We start from the raw sequence: 15,063 nt of genomic DNA on the forward strand, positions 1-15,063 counted from the left end.
AGTTGTGTCCATTTTCTTTTTGGACGTTTCCCATTACTCGCTGTATATATTGCACTATTTTTTCCATTCTCATAAACCCAAATTCAATTCTGAAAATTCCCCATCCATTCTGAGACAACAAACAGATCGATAATATTATTCTAATCCCTATTCAGGACAACTTCTTGAAGTAACAGGTTCTGCCTGATTCCTTTACAAAGAAAAGACAAATTTTTAATCTATTTGTGATGCATCAAAATGCTATCTTTGCCAATTTATCAATAAACACTAAAGAAATGCATTAATACAGGAAAGAAGGCAAAAGAGAAAGATCTCGCCCGTTACTTCACTTAACCCAGAAGAAGATCACTTTTCCAATAAGAACTTTGTTCCTTAGGTGACTTTTGTCCCCATGAAATGAATCCAGATTGATGTGCTATCTTTTTTCATGATATTTTGGCAGTAAAGTTGAATACCCAACCAATTGCAGTTGTAGTCTGCCATTGCCATCTCTAAAATACCCAATCTGTGTGCCCTTTCTGCTTTTCACAGGCAGACAAGTCTCAAATACATGTTTAAATTCCCAGTCCGTCACTGGGCCTACTAGTCTAATGTTATTTCTCCTTCCTCGATTTCCCTGATTATCTACACGCTCTACAAGTTTTGCATTTTGCACTTCCATAGCTGTGATGCATGCTTCCATGGTTTCACGAGATACAGGGCTTCGCTGCTGCAGTTTTTGTGATGTGTAGATCTTGCCCCTCTTAACTCTGCAATGTCAGATTGCAGTTTAGAAACGTTTTGCTCTAATACTGCAGCAACAGTCTGTGATATTTCTCAGATTATCTCCTCTGACAGAGTCTATAGGCTTAATTCTTTACCCAGTTATGCATCGGTAGTCATCTTAAGCTCCAGCGGCCTACTGCGATCTCATGGTGCTTGTGGAGTTTTTGGAGGCATCTCGTTGTATTCTTTATCCATTCTCTGCCTTTCTGTTTCTTACTGGGATCTCTGAGTCCATGGTCAAGACATTTACCTGGTTAAGTTTGGCACTTACCCAGATAAACACCAGGATTAAAGAATCCCGCTGGTCTGGTTGCCCCAGACATACCCTGCTAACTTTTTATCTCTGGGACATTCCAGGGTGGGGCTAGCTGGCCAGTGGCTGAAAATGGTGTACTATGTGTTTACAGGGTTAGAGGTGAAGGAAAGCTGCTATTAATGATCGAGCTGATTGGAAGCCTCTTCCTGGGGCCCACTCTGTCTGCCATTATCATGTGAGGACCTTTCCCCCAATATGTGAACTCTAAAACATCCCAAGGCTCAAGGAGACCTATTCTCACTTATGTACATAATCCTATGACAGACATTTACACCACTCTGTAGTTATTATTAGAATTATATTATTATAATGTCAATTACCATGAATCCATCACCAACCTAAAATGTGCTCAGACTTTGGGAACATCATAAAACATAACAGAAATCTCTAACACAGAAGGTTATGATCTCTGTAGTATATTCGCCCTATAACAGACACAACCAGGAAACCTTCTTGGTGTGACTGGAGAAAAGGTTCATTTTTTTCACATCTGATAATTCACATTGTTAATGTTACTATACCTTGTATTTTCAGTTTCTATTTTAATTTTGTATTTTTAACTTTGTATTTTTAATTTCTATTTTAAGTTTGTACACTGTCATGATTGAAAACCAGAATGACGGTATATAAAAGTTTTTAAACAAATAAATCTGGTGGCTATCTCTGATTATCTAGATATATTCATGAGAAATTATTTCATGAATCTTGCAAATATCATGGCTTAAAATACTCCTTGACCCTACTGTTGTTCTTCATGGCATGCCATCTAAGGAAGCATTTCCTGCTACAAATCAGTGACCCATATGTTAGCCACTGCAAGGCATAATGTAGCCTTCTGCTAGAGATCATCCACAACTCCCTCAAAGGCTTCTTAATTATTGTAGTTCTGGCCAAGCAATTTTCTCCTGCTTCTTGGAATCAGCCTCTGTTGGGCTTTGGCGCCATCAGCCTTCATTTGTAACTATCCTAGCTTCTCCCTGCACTTGCCTATTTTATATCCTGCCCCTACCTAGCCTAGCCATTGCAGTGACCACAGACTGTGAGATACAATATGCATGCATTCTAAATCTGGCCACTAGATGTCACCATTGACTTACTGCTGAGACTCTGGCTTCATGTGCATCCCAGGACTATGAACACCACCTGTTTGACATCCTTGGCCCTGGAGAACATAGACCTGAGCTAGGAATCTACCCCAGATCCTTTACATGGCAGCGTGCAGCACTGGCCTGGCCCAGAACTCTGCAGGTTCTATCGGGTGCTTGCTGTTCCTACCTCTCCATACTGATTCTGTTGAGCACCAAGATACTGCAGCAGATATCCCATATACTGCTGAGGAACGGTGAGGAGAGAGGTACCAGTATCCACAATCCCCTGGCAGCCTTGATTGCACCAACCGGTAGCCTGGCCATTGATGGCAAACCTGGGGAGATGCGCATAGAATTCATTATGAAAACATTTATTAGCAAAGATTGTGGCAGGTATACAACCGTCATAGTCAGCCATGGAGGTTTCTAAATCAGCAGATCTAAGTCTGGCCTGCTCTGTAGCCTGCGTGTGCTTGTGTGTATCTGTCTTTCAGGCCCCTTTCTTTTCAACAAACAGACCGTTTTTCTTGTTAAGGGGCAGCACACAAACCTTTCTTCTGATGGGAATTTTATTGCCCGCCCTGAACGGAGGAAGGCAGGCAATAAATATTTTAAAATAAATAATAAATAAATGAATTGTGCAATTTGAATAATTCTGTAGCATGGAACCTGTCAATTAATAGCAAACTTAGGGACACATACGAAGTTACACATTTACAATTATAAAGAGATGCATTGGCCCAGTAGAGTTTAGTGCAGACGCTTCCGATCTCCTTAAGACTTCCAGATACAATTCTTTCCTTACCCTAAGAAATACAAGCAGGCTGTACTGAGTGAGAGCCATTTCTTCATACGCCATCCAAGGATTCTTTCCTATCAAAAGTTCCACCCATTATCATAACTTCCTTTTAATGATTACTCTTTATGAATAAAGAAGTCAAATTAGTTATTGTCAGAATCCAATTTATAGTGAATGACAGCAACAAATGTTCTTTTTTATAAAAAATACAAGTGATCAGGATTCTACAAAACATAGCTTCCATTTCAGTGCAGGAAAAAGAGAACATACCTTACTTTCAGGGAGGGAAGCGGCTTAGGATAGGTCTTGTCCCATAGACACAGATTGGAAAGAGATCTTAGTGATTGGCATCTGGCTTAGAGGAAGGAAGAAGTCTCTCTGGTTTATACAGCTCCCCCTCCTCTGCAGATGAAGGAAGGAATAATACACAGAAGGCAGTTCTGAGGCACAAGATAAAATCAAATGCTTCATGCACGCAAGAGATTATGATATTTTTTTGACTTTAAATTCTGTATTTACTGTATATATTCTTTCCCTGCAGACTGAGACTGAGGGGTGCATTACCTGTCCATATACACGCTGAAGATGGGATAGGTAAGTGCCCTGCATGACTGTAGTGGCACCACCTGCTGACAAAGATGGATAGGCCATGCCAAAAATCCCGCTAAATGCAGCATAGATGAAGTTTGTTCCCAGTTCATTCACACTGAGGCCAAATTCTTGGTTTGTAATGGCAAGGCCTTGAACCTAAATGGCATAAAAGAAAATCACACGTGACTAGCAAATTATGAGATGTATAAACTGCCGAGTTATGGTTCAGTTTAGAAGTATAAAATGCTGGCTGGGGCTGCCAATATCTTCCCCTACAACGGCACTGACCAAGGATTAAGAAATGGTGTTTCAGGTGCTAGTGGACCTAGTTCAATAGTTTTTTGGGGGGTTTTTTCTTCTCTGGAGCATTTCACTTCTGTCCATACTAGTTATTAGTTGAGATTAATGAAGATGGCCTAAATTAGTAAAGAATACAGGCTATAAGGCAGACATGCACACAGCAAGGTATGAAGAGAATAAGAAAAAATGATAGAGTCAATTTTACAATTTCTCTCATTATGTGATCAAGCGTTGTGTCTCTATTAAGAAGACAAGGAAGGTGGAAGGACTAAGGGTGGCCATGAAGAAGCATCCTTAAGAGCTTGGAGCAAGTTACAAGAGTCTTCCGATGTTTCTATCTGAGACCAGAAATGTATTACACTTAAATCCAGCACATTAAACAAGACATTACAATGGAAATATTGGAGGTCCATGCCTGTGGTTTATGGCTTTGAAGACATGTTAAAAGTCATAAGGCGTCAGTAAAACTTGTTTGATGTGTGCTAAATTTCTTGGAATTATATAACTTACAAGAATAGACTGTATAGTGCTTTTCTCCCATTTTATGCCTATGGACAGGTTATTTGATAAACCAAGTCCATAACTGCTCACAGTATTCTTTGTAATGCATTATTAATAGAATCAGTATTATCGATTCATTCAAGATTTAGGATTATCCAGCAAACTAACTGTCACAGTGTCATAGCCAAAGATAGCAGTGAGGCTGCCGCTGCCGTACGACATAGAGAATTGCTGTTGGTTGGAGGTGTAGGTAGAGGACTGACTCGGATTGAATAATGGGTGATTCTCTAAAGCAAGGAGGGTTTCACATTTTAGCTGAAGAAGGAGTTATACATGTAATAAATACTTTTCTAATGTAAACTCTTCATAGTTGTTAAGATCCAGACAAGTCTGAGAGAAAGAAGTATTAGAAGTAAAAATTTGAAGGGCCATATTCAGCGCCACTTAAGCCAGATAAGTTCAGACTTATCCGGCTAAATGGTATCGTTTCAATATTTGGCCACAATCAGTGGCTGCTACTAAGCCAGATTACTGTTTATCCAGATAAATAGTTATCCAGCTAAGTGAGGGATGGAAAGGAGGCATTAGCTACTTATCAGCTAACTTAATTGTATTAGTCTAAAGTTAGCTGAATAAACTTATCCGGCTCACTGTTAGATAGAAACATAGAAATGACGGCAGAAGAAGACCAAACGGCCCATCCAGTCTGCCCAGCAAGTTTTGCATTTTTTTTTTCCTCATACTTATCTGTTACTCTTGGCTCTTAGTAACCTTTTGGTTCTATTTCCCTTCCACCCCCACCATTAATGTAGAGAGCAGTGTTGGAACTGCATCAAAGTGAAATATCTAGCTTAATTAGTTAGGGGTAGTAACCACCGCAATAAGCAAGCTACACCCATGCTTATTTGTTTACTCAGACTATGTAATTCAGTTCTTGTTGGTTGTTGTCTGTATATAGATCCACTTTTCTTCATTCCCCCTGCCATTGAAGCAGAGAGCTATGCTGGATATGCGTGAAGTATCAGACTTTCTCCCCTGCCGTTGAAGCAGAGAGCTATGCTGGATATGCATGAAGTATCAGTCTTTCTCCCCTGCCATTGAAGCAGAGAGCTATGCTGGATATGCATGAAGTATCAGTCTTTCTTCCCTGCCATTGAAGCAGAGAGCTATGCTGGATATGCATTGAAAGTGAAGTATCAGGCTTATTTGGTTTGGGGTAGTAACCGCCGTAACAAGCAAGCTACTCCCCGCTTTTTTGTGAATGCAAATCCTTTTTTCCACATTTCCTCTTGCCGTTGAAGCTTAGAGCAATGTTGGAGTCGCATTAACAGTGTGCGTGTTTATTGAATAAGGTTATTATCTCCAGGTAGTAGCCGTCATTCCCGCGAGCCACCCACCCTTCATTCACATCCTCTAGACTTTATGGATCCACAGTGTTTATCCCACGCCCCTTTGAAGTCCTTCACAGTTCTGGTCTTCACCACTTCTTCCGGAAGGGCATTCCAGGCATCCACCACCCTCTCCGTGAAGAAATACTTCCTGACATTGGTTCTGAGTCTTCCTCCCTGAAGCTTCAAATCGTGACCCCTGGTTCTGTTGATTTTTTTCCGACAGAAAAGGTTTGTCGTTGTCTTTGGATCATTAAAACCTTTCAAGTATCTGAAAGTCTGTATCATATCACCTCTGCTCCTCCTTTCCTCCAGGGAGTACATATTTAGATTCTTCAATCCCTCCTCATAAGTCATTCGATGAAGACCCTCCACCTTTTTGGTCGCCCTTCTCTGGACCACCTCCATCCTGTCTCTGTCTCTTCGGAGATACGGTCTCCAGAACTGGACAGAGTACTCCAGGTGAGGCCTCACCAAGGACCTGTACAAGGGGATAATCACCTCCTTTTTCTTACTCGATATTCCTCTCTCTATGCAGCCCAGAATTCTTCTGGCTTTAGCTATCTCCTTGTCACATTGTTTCGCCGACTTCAGATCATTAGACACCATCACCCCAAGGTCCCTCTCCTGCTCCGTGCAGATAGCCAGTTATATTCAGTGGCCAAGTTAGCAGATAATTTTAACTGAATATGGACCTCTCTGGTTGTAGAAGGCAATTTTCAAAGTCATTTCCAGGGGACGGGGTACAATAATGTTTTATGCAAGGAAAGGGCTGCTCTCTATGCATAAAAGTCCACGCAGAGACAGGCAATGTTGCTAGGGGAGGAGTTAGCACTTATACTCCTGTGCATAAGCTGGAAAAAATACAATTCTGCACACAGTTTGGAAGTTGCTCTCTTAAAGGTGAATTTCCAAAATGTTACGCATGTAAAAATTAGCATATGCGCATGTAAGTAGCATCTCCTCGCATATTTTATGAAATTAAAAAATACGTGTGGATTTTCACTTTCACATGCACACGTCTGGGACATTCCTGGTCTATTTTTATCATGCGTGCACATTTTCCAGCTTACTCGCATATTTTTACGCCTGCTAATTATCTAGTGTAAGTGATATTAAACTTGTTTTTGGGGTGGAACTGGGTGGCATTCAGGTTGCAGAACCAGGAAGGACTCAATGACCTGGAGAAGGACTGCGAGAACTTGTGGACTATTTATTTATTTATTTTATTTAAAAATGTTTACATACCGCTTTTACAAACAAAGTTTAGTCTAATTAATTAATTAATGAAACTAATTAGCAAACTGGTTAATTTCATGGATGTGCGCATGTTTTAAATTGTCCAACTTGTAAATCCTGACTCACACAAGTAAGTCCTGGTTTTCTTTCACACATAAAGTCTATACCCAGGGACAGTAACTTTCATATATTGGCGCGTGCCTGGGGATGCTACCATTTTATAACTTGAGGAATGTATATGTGCATGTAATAAAACAGCCTGACCATGTGCACGTAAATCCCGCTTCTACCGCACATGTCGAGGAATTTTAAAAGGGGCAGGCGTCCACGCCATTGTCAGTTTCACCAGTGCGTCCACCAATTCGCTCAGTTAACAGCTCGGTCCTCCAAACTCCCCAGGCCCCTGGTTACTCTAGGTCCTTTGAACTCCTGAGAAATGGCCCCATCTTTTCAAAAACCTTTAGAGACGTGCATGCAGCAGGAGATTCGTGTGCATACTGCATCTAGGGGGCTTCTAAAATTAGGTGGGTGCTTGCATCCCCTAATTGATGCACGCATCCGGCTTTTAAATCTACCTCATGTACTTTAAAAATGGGTAGATAAAGTACTTGTGCTGAGTGGATTGAAATATGTGGTTTTAATGCATTGCATGTATTCACGCATTGACGTACTGTATGTACACGCATGTATTTTACATGTGTGCATGTTATAAAGTGCTACGCCAGCCACGTTCATGTGTATCTGCTGCTGGGTGCAATTTTTTTCACGTTCTCCTCCCTGATTTCTGCTTCCCAGTTTTGCAAGTGTTTATCTTTGACTTGCTTTGTGGCTTTTCTTTATGAAAATATTTTTGTCCAGCTGGAATCAATTCTTTCAACAGAACCTCCCTGATAGGATGATGAGACTTGGCTGTCTAAAGATCTCTGACATTGAAGCCATCTGTTATCAATCTTTCTGTACTGTATGAAGTTTTATTTTTCAAAAACATCTTGTATTCCACATCCTCCAAAATACAATGTTCAGTGCATATTCCACCAGCACAGTCATAATAGTCACAAGTGCAAGAAAGCAAGACACAATAAAAAACATTAAAATAAAAATAGCAGTCATCATTTAGTTCTCTTAACCAGGCGTTTGAAGGCAGATTAAAGCCAGTTTAAGCCTGCACTGTCTTCAGTAATTGTAAACTGCAGTTAGAAAGTCCATGAAATGAAGAGATCAGAACATCTTGTTATTATAAATAGCAGCCCCGATATACTCACTGCAGGCCTGGCTCTGGCAGTAAGGTTGGAGGAGCCGGTGTCAAACAGAACCAGGAAGTTCTGGGGAGGACTTCCAATGCTGATCTCTCCATAGTAGCTTGCCTGGTGACAAGAGAAGACAGTATTTTTGTTAAGGAGACCCTTTCTTAAGTAGAATTATTTTGTGAAGATTTTATGATTTTCCCCTGTGGATGGATCATTAGTAAACTCAAAAATAATTTCTTGTTTAGAGGCTACAGCACCCCTGAGAGAGGCAGTCATGAAAGGTATTGGAGAACCACCTGTTTTCTCATTAAATATATATAGAACAGAATTAAAATTCATCAATTAGAATTGATCTCCATCTGCTAGTAGAAATTCACTGGAATTTTATATTTGGCAGCAGTAATAGGAAAATAAATCATAAAAATATATATTTTTTGGGATATTTACTATGGTCTGTGGTTTGGTAGCTATAGTCCCCCATGGATTTAGGGTTGGTACATCCAGCAAATAAATGATCAGCGATGCCTGGGAAGGGAAGGTGGATCGTGCTAAGGTTAAGAAAAGAGTTAATGTGCACCCACCAAAAAGAATATAAGTCCCTTTAGTGAGCAGGGAGCAAGTTGCTACTTACATCCATGTTCATAGGTTCATATAGGTTTAAGAACATAGGTTTAAGAACGCTGGCTCCTGTACATTGTAGTTATTATATTATAGTTGTCGTATTTATTTATATATTGTTATGCCAATCATTATTATCTATAGTTCCTGTTACTGTAAATGCATATGATACCCCTTTATTTAGTTCCCATTCTTAAAATACTTCTAATTGTTATCACACCTTTCCCCATTATTTTTCATTTGTTACTTGTATTCGATCGTTACTTGTAAGGGCCCTGCCCAAAAGTTATTTGTTTTATGTAAACCGATACGATGTGCGAACGGTTATCGGTATAGAAGAGACTTTAAATAAATAAATAAATAAATATGCAATAGCAAACTTATTGAAGTTGTACATAATGGCTGGATCTCTCTTATGTATCTTCATGAATTCTTCCATTACACCCCTCTCCTTCATCTCCTCTCGAATAGATTTGAATTTTTTCAGAGGGACTCTGTGCAGGATAATGAGAGATGTAAGAATTGGAGAAAACTGGACACCCTGTTCTACCTCATTTTTGTGAGGACGTTCTTCATGCTTGGTTCTGCCTTCTCTTCTTAGCTTGAAGACTCACCTGAGCAGCCCCTGGGAGAGCTGGAGACAGAGCAGCACGAAGATCAGATGTCTCATGTTGGCCAGCTGCTTGAGTCACCTCTGAAGAGAATGGTCCCATAGAAAGCAAAATGGCTCCTTATATACATAGAAAGACGGCAGAAGAAGACCAAATGGTCCATCCAGTCTGCCCAACAAGCTTTCACTTTTTTTTTTCTCCCCCATATTTATCTGTTTCTCTTGTCCCTTGTAAGTGACTTTTTGTTCTATTTCCCTTCCACCCTGCCATCCCTTCCACCCCCGATATCGATCTATTTCCCTTCCACCCCCGCCATCGATGTAGTTAGCAGCGCTGGAACTGCATCTAAGTGCTGGAGCTGCATCTAAGTGAAGTATCAGTGCTAGAGCTGCATCTAATTGAAGTATCTAGCTAATTGTTTAGGAGTAGTAACCGCCGTCATAGCAAGCTACTCCCACTCATGTTTATCCAGCCTGTGCAACTCAGTCCTTGTTGGTTGTTGTTCGAATATAAATCATCTTTACTTCATTCCCCTTGCCGTTGAAGCAGAGATCTTTTCCTCATTCCCCCTGCCGTTGAAGCAGAGAACTATGCTGGATATCATTGAGAGTGAAGTATCAGGCTAATTTGGTTTGGGGTAGTAACCGCCGTATCAAGCTAGCTACTCCCCTGCTTTTTTGTGGATACAAAACCTTTTTTTGTTTTCTATTTCCTCTTGCCATTGAAGCATAGAGCAATGTTGGAGTCGCATTAATCATGTGTATATTTATTTAATTAGGAAATTAATCTCCAGGTAGTAGCCATCATTCCCATAAGCCGCCCCCATTCCTCTTCACTTCATTCACATCCTCTATACTTTATGGATCCACAGTGTTTATCCCATGCTTCTTTGAAATCCTTCACAGTTTTGCTCTTCACCACTTCCTCCGGAAGGCCATTCCAGGCATCCACCACCCTCTCCGTGAAGAAATACTTCCTGACATTGGTTCTGAGTCTTCCTTCCTGGAGTTTTAAATCGTGACCCCTGGTTCTGCTGATTTTTTCCCAATGGAAAAGGTTTGCAACATCCAGGCCTTTCTCTTCTCCCTCCATTATCCCTCATTTTCCCAACATTACACATATTCTCTATTGGGGTTCATATCCTATTATCAGTTTTTCCTGTATGGAAAGTTAAGACCTATTTTTCCTATAAACCTTTTTGCAGTTGAAAACAAAGTAGAGCCATTAACTAATAAAGATAAAAGTATCTGTTGATAAAGAAAGATAAAGAAAAACAAATGTGGTAGTGAAAAGGAACCGAGTGTTATCCAAAACTTAATAAATCAGTCAGTGACCCCATGATCTATGGAGGAGAAAGCAGCAGCATCTGTTCCTGGATTTACTGTGGAAAATCACCAGAGAGCTAGAAAAGCTGGATGAAGGAGTAAAATAAATGGATGTGGCTGAATTGGGTTCCCCTCCCATTCCTTCGGCGTACAGCGAAGCCCTTATCAGCACTATATCATAGGAAGGATGGAAGTAATGGAGGCAGGAGAGCCAGCAGACTGCATCAACATGCAAACAAGCCACCTCCTGGTTCCAAGCAAAGGACAAATAGGACACACAAAATGAAACAATGGTGCACAGGTTGTAAATCACAAAGCTTCCAGAGTCCCTGCACCCTTTGCAGTAGAAGAAGAACGGAAGCGTGCTGTTAGGCACACAAATCTTAAACTTTTCAATCCTTTGAGTGAAAATCAACTTAATGTTGGTTGAGGATGATTAATAAATATAGCTCTGGGAAATCTTAGGACTTGAAAAAGTTTGGAGAGAGGTGCAATAGTGGAATATATTCTTTAGAGTTTGTGTGTGTCTGAGATAATAAGCAAGCCAGAGGGAGTTAATTCTAGTGTCTGTCTTTCCCTCCACCCATCCTTAGCTCAATCCTTGATTTATAGGCAAGAGACACTTTCTCGTTAAAAATCAATCAGGCACTTATCTAAATCATACTATTGCACCAGTCCTTATTGAGAGTTTAATCATCCCCTTGTAGGACACTAAATTTAAAGTACTCTAATTCCAACTCCCTTAATAACCTAAACTTAACTAGGAACTCAACAAAATTAAGATGAAGACAGCAGTTCAGCAGCAAGAGGGGGGCTTTCCAGTCTTTTGCATTGAGTGTCACATGTATGTTTTTTTACCTGCCGGTGAGAGCTTGTATGTGCGCACCCGGGGCAAATAGCTCCTGCCTCTCAGAGAACAAGTCCGAACTCTGGAGGCTAAAGTGGCAGACCTGGAGGAGCTGAGGCAGACAGAGAGGTACATTGATGAGACCTTCAGGGCCATAGTAGTAGCCAAGTCCCAAATCCAGTCTGGCAGCCCTGGTGATGCCTTGGATTAGAAAGGTCTCCCGGTTGGAGAACATCACCATGGTGTAGCAGGAAGTGATCCTATAGCAAGGGACGGCTCTCCAGGTGATGCATTGTCCCCTCACATTGAGGACAAGTCTCCCAAGCAGTAGCCCAGGCAGGAGGAAATTGTTAGGTCGGCCATCATAGTTGGTGATTCGATTATTAGAAATGAAGATAACTGGGTGGCTGGTGGACATGAGGACCGCCTGATAACTTGCCTGCCTGGTGCAAAGGTGGCGGACCTCACTCGTCACCTAGATAGGATTATAGACAGTGCTGGGGAGGAGCCGGCTGTCATGGTACATGTGGGCACTGATGACATAAGAAAATGTGGAAGAGAGGTTCTGGAAGCCAAATTTAGGATTTTAGGTAGAAAGCTGAAATCCAGAACCTCCGGGGTGGCATTCTCTGAAATGCTTCCTGTTCCATGCGCAGGTCACCAGAGGCAGGCAGAGCTCCAGAGTTTCAATGTGTGGATGAGATGATGGTGCAAGGAAGAAGGATTCAGTTTTGTAAGGAACTGGGGAAACTTTTGGGGAAGGGGGAGACTTTTCCAAAAGGACGGGCTCCACCTTAACTAGAGTGGAACCAGGCTGTTGTCACTAACTTTTAAAAAGGAGATAGAGCAGCTTTTAAACTAGAACAAGGGGGAAAGCCGACAGTCACTCAGCAGTGCATGGTTCAGAGGAATGTATCCTTGAAGGATACTAATGAAACAGGAGAGTTAGGGCATCCCAACAGAGAGGTTCCAATAAAACACCTGAAAACCTAACTAAATACAGAAAGCACCTGGCCTATTATAAACAAGTTATCCTCAACACAAAGAAACAATATTACAGTACTAAAATAGAAAAATTCACAAATAACCCAAGAACCCTCTTCACCATTGTAAAAAATCTCACTAATGACAAAACTGATGCTCCCCAAAACCTACCAGTAAACAGATGTAATGAAATAGCCACGTTCTTCAATGACAAAATTATGAACCTAAACAAGATTCCAAACACAACTAAACAAAATATTAAAATGCAAAAAAGAGACGTTAAACAATGGGCGGAATTCAATGAAATATCAGAATTAGAAGTCGAAACCATGCTAAAAAGAATAAACACTGCCCCACATGCATATGACATAATACCAACCATGGACTTAAAAAAAGTAGCCAACACAGTCTCCCCGATACTAACAAAGATTATCAATCTATCCTTAACAGAAGGAACCATGCCAGACACACTAAAAGGGGCAATCGTAAAACCAATTTTAAAGAAAAAAAACAGTGATCCAAGCATTCTGAACAATTGTAGACCAGTATCTAACTTACCAGTAATCGCAAAATTAATAGAAAAAACTATACAAAATCAACTAGCTGAACACTTAGAGAACAACAATATCCTATACCCATCACAACATGGCTTTCGCAAAAACTACAGCACAGAAACTCTACTGCTCGCCCTAACAGACAAGATCATGAGAGGCTTTGACAGTGGTAAACGGTACATCTTAATGATGCTAGACCTATCAGCAGCATTTGATACTGTAAAGCATAACATCCTACTAAATAGATTAGAAGAAATAGGATTAAGTAACAAAACAATCAAATGGTTCAAATCATATCTAAATAATAGATACTACCACGTACAGATCAAAGACGTAATGTCAAAAAAATAAACCTTCAAACAGGAGTCCCACAGGGTTCAGCTTTATCGGCCACCCTATTCGGCGTATACCTCCTACCATTATGTCACCTGCTAGCTGGTCTAGGCATCTCACACTACATATATGCTGATGATATTCAACTAATTTTACCCATTGATGACACAATTGAAAAGACTCTGAACATAGCCAATATGTATCTGGATATCATCAAACAGTTACTAAACCAAATGGAATTAGTTATTAACATAGAGAAAACAGAATTCCTACACTTGGAACGTAAAAATATTGAAATCATCCAAAACCCAATCATACTAAAAAATAATCAAAAAATAGAATTAGCAGAGAAAGTAAGAAACCTTGGAGTGATAATTGACACAGAGCTTAACCTGAAACAACACATATCTTTAAAAGTAAGGGAAGGATACGCCAAACTCATGACTCTTAGAAGACTAAAACCACTACTAACAACTAATAACTTTGGGCCTAGGTGGTTAAACCTCTCTCCATTGAGAGAATCCACGCCCTGGGATTGAAGAACTAGTGCTAGAGAAATTGATACTCAGCCCAGGACTGAGTGTATCCCTTTCACAAGTTTAGCCCTATCACCGAAGCAGAGGGCTACATTCACTTCTATCTTGTCCCCCCTCAATCTTCTTTTTTCAAAACTAAAAAGCCCTACTTTTTTTAGCCTTTCTTCATATGAGAGATGCCCCAATCCTCTCATCATTGTGGTTGCCTGCTGTATCTTCTCAAGCTTCACTACATCCTTTTTAAGATGGGGTGACCAGAGCTGTATGCAGTACTTCATATGAGGTCATCCAGAGCTCTATACAGAGGCATGTTGATGCCTTGAGTGAAACTAGGGCTGAATCAAATCTAATCTAATCTGAGGTTTATATACTGCCTTTCTGATCCACCAATACAAAATATATAATCAAATACAAGTTCTTATTTTTTTGCTTATTTTTTTTTTTTTATATTAAAAATGTATAGGCCACACCATTCCATGATTTAGGCAACTTCCATACATACATTCATAAAAATACATTAAAAAAAACCATCAACAAACAATACAAGTAATACATTACTTAAAATGTACATCACTAAAAAGACTAGTAAAATATAATAATTACACGCACCTGCAACCCCAATAATCCAAAAGTGTTCCCCATCTATTCATTACGCTTTCTTTACTTAATGAAAAGCTTTTCTAAATAAGGGGTAGATTTTAATAAAGTATGCGCCGAGCTGCGCAGCCTGCCTCCGTTCCCTCTGAGGCCGCTCCGAAATCGGAGCGGCCTCAGAAGGTGTTGCATATAGGGAAAAATAACCCTTGCTGTAGTTACACGATGTTAGGTTCCATATTAGGAGCTACCACCCAGGAAAAAGATCTAGGCATCATAGCGGATAATACTTTAAAATCGTCGGCTCAGTGTGCTGCAGCAGTCAAAAAAACAAACAGAATGTTAGGAATTATTAGGAAGGGAATGGTTAATAGAACGGAAAATGTCATAATGCCTCTATATCGCTTCATGGTGAGACCGCACCTTG

General features: G+C 40.4%; 1 protein-coding gene and 1 pseudogene across 1 annotated transcript in view; one reads left to right on the forward strand and one right to left on the reverse strand.

Moving 5' to 3' along the window:
• The window catches only part of LOC115073693 (gastricsin-like), a 64,464-nt gene that overhangs the window by 7,780 nt on the left and 41,621 nt on the right, over nucleotides 1-15,063 (forward strand). The gene's annotated exons all lie outside the window — the stretch shown is intronic.
• Nucleotides 2,913-9,522, reverse strand: LOC115073697 (annotated as a pseudogene).

The sequence above is a fragment of the Rhinatrema bivittatum genome, chromosome 12 (assembly GCF_901001135.1).
Source record: "Rhinatrema bivittatum chromosome 12, aRhiBiv1.1, whole genome shotgun sequence".
NCBI classification, from domain to species: Eukaryota; Metazoa; Chordata; class Amphibia; order Gymnophiona; family Rhinatrematidae; genus Rhinatrema; species Rhinatrema bivittatum.